This window comes from Cervus canadensis, chromosome 21, assembly GCF_019320065.1.
Source record: "Cervus canadensis isolate Bull #8, Minnesota chromosome 21, ASM1932006v1, whole genome shotgun sequence".
Lineage (NCBI taxonomy): Eukaryota > Metazoa > Chordata > Mammalia > Artiodactyla > Cervidae > Cervus > Cervus canadensis.
This window is the reverse complement of record NC_057406.1, coordinates 36,193,653-36,206,344: the sequence shown is the minus strand read 5'-3', so window position 1 is coordinate 36,206,344 and position 12,692 is coordinate 36,193,653.

The following is a 12,692-nucleotide window of genomic DNA, read 5'->3' as shown; positions in this document are numbered from 1 at the left end:
TACAATCTAGTTTTAAGGGGCTGTGTGTCACATGAAAAGGATTATTGTAGCCAGACAGATCTAGATTCAAATCCTGACTCTACCATTTATCATGGGACTGTGATCACACTGCTTATCCTCTCTGTGCCTCAGTTACCTCCTGTATAAAAATGAGGATGATAACAATACCTGGCCACAAAATACTTGTAAGGATTAAATAATAAAATGAATGTGAAGTGTTTAACACAGTACATGGATCATAGGAACCATTTCCTAAACAACATGACTCTTGTTCTTATTGTCAGTTTTTTAACGTGTTGTTATATTATTGTTGTTGTTCAGTTGCTAAGTCATGTCCGACTCTGCGACCCCATGGATTGCAGCATGCCAGGCTTCTCTGTCCTTTACTATCTCCTGGAGTTTGCTCAAATTTATGTCCAAGCAGTCAGTGATGCTGTCTAAGCATCTCATACTATATTATTAATTAATAACAATAATTGTTACTGTTGTTATTCATATTATAATTATTCACATTTGTGCTCTTATATTAAAGAGGATATGCTTCCCTGGTGGCTCAGTGGTAAAGAATCTGCCTGCCATTGCAGGAGACTTGAGTTTGATCCCTGGGTTGGGAAGATCCCCTGGAGAAGGAAATGGCAACCCACTCCAGTATTCTTGTGTGGGAAAGCCCATGGACAGAGGAACCTGGTGGGCTACAGTCCATGTGGTTGAAAGAGTTGGATACAACTTAGCAACTAAACCATCACCACCACCACCACCACTACAGAGGATAGAATTTTGCTGAAATTAATCTATCCTAAAACTGAATGTAGCCATTTCTGCAAGACCACCAAAGGAGGTTGGGTTGGGTTCATGTGCTCCCAATGCTTGAGTCAAAAAGCATTCGTTGCTCTCTTTCTCAGCACCTTTCACATAAGCACCTGAAAGCTTGAGTGTCACAGGCTGTGAAGGTCTCAGGAGTCACATGAGTATGCTCCCTCCAATCAGCCGTAATATCTCCTGGAGAGATTACCTCAACCTGAGAAGCAATAATGCACTTTTCCAAATGCACAGAAAACATCACTCACTTTGGAAGCAATTTGTACCATTAAAAGTACCCCCAAGCCAGAGGTCTTTCAGAAAAGACTTTTCTCTTTCCCCCTGGTGCCTCACAGACTATATCTCAAGGAAGAAACTATGAAAATAAGAAACAAATTATTTCTGTATCCACACAAAGGAACTTTAACTGTGTAGTGTGGTCAGAATATCACATTTGGCATTGTTTTGAAAATGCCTGGATCTCATCAAGTGCCATCAGTAGGACATTTGGCCTTGTATGGGACTGCTTGTTAGTCAAATGCTCCTCATTTAGTAAACTCAAATGTCACCAGAGACACTACTGCTTGTTCGTATGCTGGAAAACAAAACAACCACACAGACAACAGAGGCATTTGGTAAAGCAGTAGTTCAATCACTAAAAGAACTCCCTTAACTCAAGTATCCTTAGTTTCATCCTTTACCTAGACCCAAATTTCACCTGCACACAGTGACACCTAAAATAATAATGACCAAAAAACCCACACTTTTCTTCCTTTAGGCTTCCCAGGCGGTGCTAGTTGTAAAGAACCCACCTGCCAATGTAGGAGATGTAAGACAGTGGATTCAACCCTCCAGGGAAGATACCCTGGAGGAGGGCACAGCAACCCACTCCAGATTTCTTGCCTGGAGAATCCCAAGGACAGAGGAGGCTGGTGGGCTACATTTCACAGGGTCACAGAGTCTGACATGACTGAAGTGACTTAGCACCTTTTTCTAAGGTAAAGAAAACCTTTGCTCAGAAATATTCCTTCCCTCAGTAAATAAGTTTTCAAATCTCATTGGTCAGAACTGAATTACATGTTTACATCTAAACCAATCACTGGCAAGGGGATCGGGGCCACTATGATTGCCTTGGTCAATCAGGATCTAATCCAGAGTCACGTCCAACAAGGATAGATACCTGAGCAATAAGAGGAGGAAGTGGGAAATGGTGATTGGAGAGGCCCTGCTAGAGTATTTTGTGTTTTGCCCTGTTTGTTAAGCAACATCACTCAGAAATTAGTCTGTAGCAATCAAATCAGTCAGGAATTCCTTGGCGGCCCAGTAGTTAGGACTCCATGGTCTCACTGCCAAGGGCTGGGTTCAGTCCTTGTTCAGGGAACTAAGATCCCTCAAGCTGTGTGACATGGCCAAAAATAAAATAATAAAATGTCAGTTACAAATTAAAAGAAATAGAGAAAAAAACCATCATCCTAAGCAGTCAAATTGAGACAAAAACCATGTAACCCTTGGTTAGTAAATATTCTGAGACACTGAATATTAACCAGTCTCCTAAAAACCATGATTGATAGAGAAAGAGATCCAACAACTGAAATTAAAAAAAGAAAACACATAAAAACTAAAAACTTAATTGATTTACACTTCATGAAGTTATGTGAAAATTGAAACTAATCTCCTAGGTAACTAACAGGTCCACCCTCACACACACCATCACCCATTTCAAACTAAGTGTCCTGTGGGCAATTTCTAACTTTCTCCAGTTCTGCTTGGCCATAAACCTGGGAACTCTTGATTTGAAGATACTGTCTCATTCAGCCCTAAACCAAGGTGAGCAGTATAATGTTAGGCAAAATTTCACTGGCCAATTTAATTTAATTTTGCTTCCTTGGGACCCAGTAAGAACTGGACATCTTACTACATTTGTTGGCTCAATCTGTTCTCTCCTCTCTAGCCTAGGATAGTTTCAGGGTCTATAAGAATGACTTTAGCTAGCATAACTGGGAAAACCACCTGCCATACACAGAACATGTTTTCCTCTTTTCCCTCTAACCTTTCATTCAGGTGCAAACCTCTCACAGATCTTTTCCTCCCTCATGATGCCCCACCCCTTTTAAACCTTGACTCTCTTGCCCTTGTTGTTGCTGTTGTTCAATTACTCACTTGTGTCCGATTCTTTGCGACCCCACGGACTGCAGCACGCCAAGCTTCCCTGTCCTTCATCAACTCCTAGAGCTTGCTCAAACTCATGTCTGTTGAGTCAGTGATGCCATCCAACCATCTTATCCTCCATCAGCCCCTTCTTGCCCTCAGTCTTTCTCAGTATCAGGGTCACTTCCAATGAGTCAACTCTTCGCATCAGGTGGCCAAAGTATTGGAGCTTCAGCATCAGTCCTTCCAGTAAATTTTCAGGGTTGATTTCCTTTATGATTGACTGGTTTGATCTCCTTGCTGTCCAAGGAACTCTTAAGAGTCTTCTCCAGCCCAGATCTCTCACACAGATATCCATAGCTTATTACCCTTCAGCTTTTAAATATTCTGAAGCAACAGTTAGAACCAGACATGGGACAACAGGCTGGTTCCAAATTGGGAAAGGAGTACATCAAGGCTGTATATTGTCACCCTGCTTATTTAACTTATATGCAGAGTACATCCTGCAAAATGCTGGGCTGGATGAAGCACAAGCTGGAATCAAGATTGCCAGGAGAAATATCAATAACCTCAGATACTCAGATGACACCACCCTTATGGCAGAAAGCAAAGAAGAACTAAAGAGCCTCTTGATGAAAGTGAAAGAGAAGAGTGAAAAAGCTGGCTTAAAATTCAACATTCAAAAAATGAAGATCATGGCATCCGGTCCCATCGCTTCATGACAAATAGATGGGAAAACAATGGGAACAGCGACAGACTTTATTTTCTTGGACTCCAGACTCACTGCAGATGGTACCTGTAGCCATGAAATTCAAAGGTGCTTGGAAGAAAATCTATGACCAACCTAGACAGCATATTAAAAAACAGAGACATTACTTTGCTGACAAAGGTCCATCTAGTCAAAGCTATGGTTTTTCCAGTAGTCATGTATGGATGTGAGAGTTGGACCATAAAGAAAGCTGAGAACCAAAGAATTGATGCTTTTGAACTGTGGTGCTGGAGGAGACTGTTGAACTGCAAGGAGATCAAACCAGTCAATCCTAAAGAAAATCAGTACTTAATATGCTTTGGAAGGACTGATGCTGAAACTGAAGCTCCAATATTCTGGCCACCGGATGCAAAGAGCCAACTCGTTAGAAAAGACCCTGATGCTGGGAAAGATTGAAGGCAGGAGGACAAGGGGATGACAGAGGATGAGCTATTTGGATGGCATCACCAACTCGATGGACATGAGTTTGAGCAAACTCTGGGAGTTGACGGACCGGGAAGCCTGGCATGCTGCAGTCCATGGGGTCGCAAAGAGTTGGACACAACCAAGCAACTGAACTGAGCTGAACTGAACTGAATCATTCTAAGGAAATATTTCTCAGTGATTACACTGCTAGTATTGCCATGTCATATGGGCAAATAATTTCTGTTATTATACATATAGATAATGTGGTGTCTATATAGTCCCTGTTTAGATTCTTGCTTTTGTGGAAGTTACGTTTCTGTGGGAAGAGACAGATAAACAATAAATCTGATACATGAGTAAATTATATATTATGTTAGAAGTCATGGCAAAAAATAGAACAGAGGAGAGCAATTGGGAGGCACAGGGAGGGGATGAGAGGACTGCAATTTTAAACATGACAGTCTAAGAGGTCTAATTAAGAAAATGACATTTTTAAAAAATGAGATATAATTCATATAGCATAAAATCCACCATGTTAAAGTGTAAAATTCAGTGATTATTTAGTAGATTCACAAGATGGTGCAACTGTCATCATTATCAAATTCCAAAGCATTTCTTTACTCTAGAAGAAATCCTGTGCTCATTAGCAGTCACTCCTCAACCTCAGCCATTCATCTACCTTGTCTCTGAATCTGCCTGTTCTGGACATTTCACATCAACGGAATTGTACAATAGGTGCCCTTTTGTGTCTGACTTCTTCTGCTTAGCATAATTTTTAAAGAGTCATCCATGTTATAATGTGTATCAGTACTTCAATATTTTTGTAGTTGAATAGTGCTCCATTGTACAAATACATTAAAAGTTGGTTAAAAAGTAATTGCGGTTTCAGACTGTAAATTTTTAAATCATTATAACTAGGTTCAAACACATGTTTATTAATCAGAATAAGAACTATTACAATCAACACATTTTTGCAATGAGAAATAAGTTTGTTTATTCCTTTAACATAAAAATCCGTATTTCAGGATTTAGTGAACCCTTGGAAAGCATTTTCTGCATTTTGCTGATTGTGGAAGCATTTCCCCTGCAAAGAGTTGTCAAGGTGGTTGAAGAAGTGGTAGGCAGTTGGTGAGAGATCAGGTGAATGTGGCAGATGAGGCAAAACTTCGTAGCCCAATTCATTCAACTTTTGAAGCGTTGGTTGTACAGCATGTGGTCAGATGTTGTCGTGGAGAAGACTTTGGCCCCTTCTGTTGACCAATGCCGGCTGCAGGGTCTGCAGTTTTTGGTGCATCTCATCAATTTGCTGAGCATACTTCCCAAATGTAATGGTTTCACCGGGATTCAGAAAAGTGTAGTGGATCAGACTGGCAGCAGACCACCAAGCAGTGACCATTGCCTTTTTTGGTGCAAGTTTGGCTTTGGAAAGTGCTTTGGAGCTTCTCGGTCCAACCTCTGAGCTGGTCATCACTGGTTGTCATGTACAATCCAGTTTTTGTTGCACATCACAATCCGATTGAGAAATGGTTCATTGTTGTGTAGAATAAGAGAAGACACTTCAGAATGACGATTTTTTCAGTGTTTGGTCAGCTCATGAAGCACCCGCTTATTGAGCTTTTTCACCGTTACAATTTGCTTCAAATGCTGAACAACCAGAGAGTGGTCGATGTTGAGTTCTGGGGCAACTTTTCATATAATCAGCTTTGATGATGGCTCTCCATTGGGCATTGTCAATGTCCAATGGCCAGTCACTGTGCTCCTCACCTTCGAGGCTCTTGTCTCTTTTGCAAAACTCCTTGAACCACCATGGCACTGTACATTTGTTAGCAGTTTCTGGGCCAAATGTGTTGTTGATGTTGCGAGTTGTCTCTGCTGCTTTACCATCCATTGTGAACTTGAATAAGTATATTGCTTGAATTTGCTTTTTGTCTAACATCATTTCCCTAGCATAAAATAAATATAAAATAAAGAGCAAGTAATACGTCATTAGCAAAAAACAAAAAGTGAGAAATGTGCATTGAAAAATGATGTATAATATAACCACATTTATTTAAGAATGTACTCTAATATCAAATGTCAAATTTCAAATATGTAAAACTGCAATTACTTTTGCACCAACCTAAATATGACATTTTGCTTACCTGTTCATCAGTTGATGGATGTTTGAATTGTTTCTGTTTTTTAGTTGTTCTTAAATGCTGCTATGAACATTCACATACAGGTTTTTTTGCGTATATAAATTTTTGGTTCTTTTGGGTAATAGGTCATTGAAGGCCATTGTAAAGATTTGGGCTTTTATTCTGAAAGAAATACTGTTTCATACTGTTCATGGAGTTCTCAAGGCAAGAATAATGAAGTGGTTTGAAAAAGACCTGATGCTGGGGAAGACTGAACGCAGGAGGAGAAGGGAACGACAGAGGATGAGATGGTTGGATAGCATCACCAACTTGATGGACATGAGTTTGAGCAAGCTCCGGGAGATGGTGATGGACAGGGAAGCCTGGTTTGCTGCAGTCAGTGGGGTTGCAAAGAGTCGGACATGACTGAGCAACTGAACTGAACTGAAATGGGAAGCCATTGAAGGTCTTTGGAGCAGAGGGGTGATGTGATTTGACCTACCATATCACTCTGACTGCTGAATTACATGTGCGCAAGGGTGGAATCACAGAGAATCAAAGAGAGAATTGGTGGATATTTGCAGTAATGGCAGCTTGCAAGGTAGTTGGTATCAGGGAGGTGACAAGAAGTGTCTGAACTCTGCATATGTCTTTAAGATACAACCAACAAGATTTTCTGCCAGACTATGAGCAAAATATAAAACAAGAGTCAAAATTTGTGGTTCATTCATTTTTGCTGCAGGAAGTAGCGTGTCAAAATCATTTCTTCTCTTTTAGTTCAGACCCCAAATTCTTAATTAGATAACGTAACATGTTTAAAAATATCATCCAAGATAATAACAATAATAACAATAACACCCTACAACCTATTAAATATCAGATCCTTTAATCCAACTATCTCATGAGGCAGATATTATTTTCCTCAATTAATTAATGTGTAAACAAAGATGTGGTTAACATCTTCCCTAATTTTTATTCCCCTCTTAAACTTCAGACCAACCAGAAAAAGTCAAACATGCACCCGCCAACCACTACATAGGATGCCCTGCTTCTGGTTAGTCCACCAACATCTTCCCCAGGCCAATAATCTTCAATTAGGGTACAATCAAAGCCTTCCTCTTTTTCCTCTATAAAGTTTTCCCACTCTGCCTTCTTGAGTCTCTGCTGAAACACATGTAAAGGTGATTGACTCCCTTGCTTTAGCAAGCTCCAAATAAATAAGCCTTTGTTTGCTGTCATTTGGTTAGTATTCTTTTCCACAGGTGTCTTGAGTCAAGTTTCCCTGAAGTGGAGCTTGAAATGAAGGCCTCAGTTTAGATTTGAAAATGAAAGTGAAAGTCATTCAGTCGTGTCCGACTCTTTGAGGTCCCATGGACTATACAGTTTTTGGAACTCTCCAAGCCAGAATGCTGGAGTGGGTATCCTTTTCCTTTTCCAGGGGATTTTCCCAACCCAGGGATCAAACCCAGGTTTCCCACATTGCAGGCAGATTCTTTACCTGCTAAGCCACAAGGGAAGCCCCAGTTTATAAGAGAATATTCTGAAGATCATCACATTTAAAGAGGGTGGTGGGAACAGGACTGCAAAGAGGGAGAAGTTGAACTGTCATATATTTGCATTAGAGACCTTAAGCGATCCCATGGGAACTCTGAGTCTGGAATGACCCTTCAGAAAGGGTACCCTGGCCTGGATCAGTCATTGGATATAAGAAAGGTAGAGGAAACTTGGGTGTGAAACAGGTCTCTCTGACCAAAGGCAAATCCCAGGGAAGATGCTAGCTGTGAGCTCTTAGCAGCCAACACTCTGAGCAGCTGGGGAACAGTCCTTAGGTTCTATTTGAGTGAGGGTGTGGGGGTGCGGGACAGGTGGAGATTGGCATACAGTTGGCAGCAGATCATGACTTGAACTCGACTTGGAATCCAAGTTTAAAGCTCCTTTCACCACAGCATCACTGTATTTACTAAAAAAAAAAAAACATGACAAATGTAGAGTCGAGACCACTCATTTTCTTTTCTCCTAATCCAAAACCAAGGCTATATTTGTAAAGTGATTCCAACACTTTTTGTAAGTGATCTTGAGCATAGCAGTTGACTCAACTGAATATGGCATTTTAAAGATCTGAAATAAAACACCAACCAAAGAAGTAAACTGAATTACCACACATTGACATTTATATCACCTTAATATTACATTGCTCTACAAAATGCTTCCCTCTCTCAGTAGAGAACACTGTGATATCCAACTTTCCAGCTTGAGATGCTGACAAATGGGAAATAAATTGATGTGAAATAGCACCATTTCTACTTTTAGGATTTTTATCCCACAGGGAAAATGATTCCATTTTAGTGAAAATCCTAATAAAACATATCTTGGAAGTTAGTAAAATCTTAATTTATTCTTTAAAAGAATCTAGTTCCTCTACTTTACTTCTTTATTTGTGTTATATACTTATTGCAATAAGTAGCTTTATTTGAGCTAAACTCAATGCTTCTCTTTTGGTGTTACAAATAAATCAGCTGATACTGTTCCCGGCAGTGAGAGTTTACCTGAAGCTTATAAAAAACACACTCCAAGTTCTGTCTACAATTTGGTCTGAACAGTCTTTTTATCTATAAACAAGTCTGTGACTGTTTTTTTTCATTCTGTCAGCATATTCTCACTATCACAAGACCTTTTGAATACATTACTCATTGTTCCCAGAGCTTTCAGCTCTTTTCCTTTCTGTGTGTCCTGGAAATTCCCTCATCCATCCCCCTGACTCCCAGCCTGCCCCGTAAATTTACTCACCTCTTGTTTAACCTCGTATGAGATCTCAGTCAAATTAAAATTCCAGGTAACTATTGCCCGTAGCATAGCATGCTAGTTCTTAAACTTTGAGCCCCAAGAATTACTAGGGGAAATGATTAACATAGAAAATATCAGAGATTCACACTAGACCTAAAGATTCAGAATTTCTGGAAGTGATGCTCCGTGTGTGGTTAATTGCTCATTCATGTCCTACTCTTTGCGACTTGACTGTAGCCTGCCAGGCTCCTCTGACCGTGGGATTCTCCAGGCAAGAATACTGGAGTTGGTTGCCATGCCCTCCTCCAGGGGATCTTCCCAACCCAGGGATCGAACCCAAGTTTCCCACATTGCAGGCAGATTCCTCACTGTCTCAGCGACCAGGGAAGCCCAAGAATACTGGAGTGGGTAGCCTTTCCCTTCTGCAGGGGATCTGCCCAACCCAGGGATCAAACCCAGGTCTCCCACATTGAAGGCAGATTCTTTACCAGCTAAGCCACAAGGCAAGCCCAAGAATACTGGAGTGGGTAGCCTATCCCTTCTCCATAGGATCTTCCCTACCCAGGAATCAAATGGGGGCCTCCTGCATTGCAGGCAAATTCTTTACCAGCTGAGCTATCTGGGAAGCCCCAGACAAATGTGCAATTAAAAGTCTCTTTGTGGAATCCTGTTAAATATCACAGCTTGAGAACCACTCACAAGCGAACTTCACATTTTCAGGTACTGATGTAGCTTGCTGGCTGGAGGCTATCAGGATAAAACTGGCATTTCAAGTCTATTCTTTTCTAAGGTTGTGCGAATAACAGCAGTTTATGAAGTGGAAACAATGGGCTGGCTCTTCTCAGTGCTAATCCATTTGTTTGATAAGGCCTATCAGAATGGAAACATTATAAATGCAAAGAACAGGGACTGATTTGAGAAAATTTACTGTAGAAGAATATAAAGGGCCTGGTGATTCCTGGAATGTTAAAACGAAAAGATAGTAAAAGAATTGAAGATTACTTCAAGGGCATGAGAAGATGGGGACACTGGGAAGATGGCTATGAAGAAAATTTGTGACGTTTCAATAAATATTGAAGGTAACACTTGATGAGGTGATAGGAAAGCCACAGAGGTAAGAGCAACTAATTTAACTTGCTTCAGCACATATTTATTGAGTACCTACTCCATGCACAGCATCATCCTAAAGTGTACTAAGGCATGGTTCCCAAATGTGGATTTATATTAGATTCACCTTGGGAGATTTTTTAAAAATATTTATTTATTTGGCTATGCTGGGTCTTAGTTGCAGTATGTGGAATCTGGTTCCCTGACCAGGGATTGAGCCTGGACCACTACATTGGTGGTGCAGAGTGTTAACTGTTGGACCACCAGAGAAGATAACTGGGCAGATTTTTAAAAATCATGTTCTGGGGCCCCGTATTAACTCAGCTGAATCTAAATAACTGGAGATGTGGGTGGAAATCTCTACTATGAAAGTGGATCTGATGTATCCCATTGATGGACCACAATGACCACAAAACGAACAAACTATGCTGTTGAGGGAAATGTAAATTGGTGCAGCCACTCTGGAAAACAGTGGAAATTTCTTAAAAAACTAAAAACAGAACTACCATGTGACCCAGCATGCCAGTCTTGAGTATATACCTAAAAATCCCCAAAACACTAATTCAAAAAGATATATGCATCACAATGTTCATAGAAGCACTATTTACACTAGATATGATATGGAAGCAACCTAAACTGTCCATCAACAGATGAAAAGATGAATAAGACATGATACACGCACGCACGCGCGCGCACACACACACACACACAGTGGAATACTACTCAGCCATAAAAAAGAATGAAAATTTGCGATTTGCAACAATGTGGATGGACTGCGAGGGCATTATGCTAAGTGAAGTAAGTCAGACAGATAAAAACAATATACTGTATGATATCATGTATATGTAGAATCTTAAAAATACAACAAAAAAGAATCAGACTCACAGATATAGAGAACAAACTAGTGGTTACCATTGGTGAGACGGGAGTAATATGGTAGGAAAATGTGAGGCACAAACTATAGGGTATAAGATAGGCTCAAGGATGTATTGGGAGAAGGCAGTGGCAACCCAGTCCAGTACTCTTGCCTGGAAAATCCCATGGGTGGAGGAGCCTGGTGGGCTGCAGCCCATGGGGTCGCAAAGAGTCTGGCACGACTGAGCGACTTCACTTTCACTTTTCAGTTTCATGCATTGGAGAAGGAAATGGCAACCCACTCCAGTGTTCTTGCCTGGAGAATCCAGGGACAGCAGAGCCTGGTGGGCTGCCGTCTATGGGGTCGCACAGAGTCAGACACGACTGAAGCGACTTAGCAGCAGCAGCAGCAGCAACAAGGATGTATTATGCAACACAGGGAATGCAGTCACTATTTTGTAGTAACTGTAAATGGAAAATAACTTTCAAAATGTATTTTAAAAAATTCTTTAATTAAAGAAAAAAAAAGAACATACAAGCATACAAAGTCTGTTCCTGACTCTGCCTTCCAATTATGGCTCCTAAGTTTTACTCATAATGTTTTTTTCTCTGAAATATCTTTTCCTCATCTTTGTTATGAAAATAGTATCCATCCTTCAAGACCAATTCAAATGTGAAGAGAACTGGGCTGCATTCCATACCTCCCTGTCACCATTCCTCCAACCCCACATCTGTTACCTAAACAAATATCATAAAATCCACCCTTATATATCTACCTCACCCATCATCTCCTTTTCACTCCCATTCTCACCTCTTTAGCTCAGCTGAACCACTGAATGACCTTTTAACAAATCTCTCACATTCCATCTGCCCACATACTCCAATTTATTCTTCATGGTTCTATTAATCTTGTACAATTCATTATAGCTATTTTTCACATTGCAAATAATGTTCACTTCTTCAACATTACCTACAAAACTTGGGATAAAAATGTCCTAGTCTGGCTTTTAAAACTATTCTATCAAATTGTTGTTGCTATTCAGTCACTAAGTTGTGTCCAATTCTTTGTAATCCCATGGACCATGGCATGCCAGGTTTTTCTGTCCTCTACTATATCCTATTGAGTCAGTGATACCATCCAACCATATCATCCTCTGCTGCCCACTTCCCCTTTTGCCCTCAATCTTTCCCAGCATCAGGGTCTTTTCCAGTGAGTTTTCTCTTCACATCAGGTGACCAAAGTATTGGAGCTCCAGCTTCAGCATCAATCCTTCCAATGCGTATTCAGAATTGATTTCCTTTGAGATTGACTGGTTTGATCTCATTGCAGTCCAAGGGACTCTCAAGAGTCCTGTCCAGCACCACAATTCAAAAACATCAGTTCTTCAGTGCTCAGCCTTCTGTATGGTCCAACTTCACATCCCGTACATGACTAATGTACTAGACAGACAGACTAGACAGACTAACGTACTAGACTATGACTAGACAGACCTTTGTTGGTAAAGTGTTATCTCTGTTTTTGAATACGCTGTCTAGGCTTGTCATAGCTTTCCTTCTAAGGAGCAAGTGTCTTTTAATTTCATGGCTGTAGTCACCATCTGCAGTGATTTTGGAGCCCAAGAAAATAAAATCTGCTTTTATTTTACTGCTTCTACTTCTCCCCATCTATTTGTCATGAAGTGATGGGACCAGATGCCTGATCTTCATTT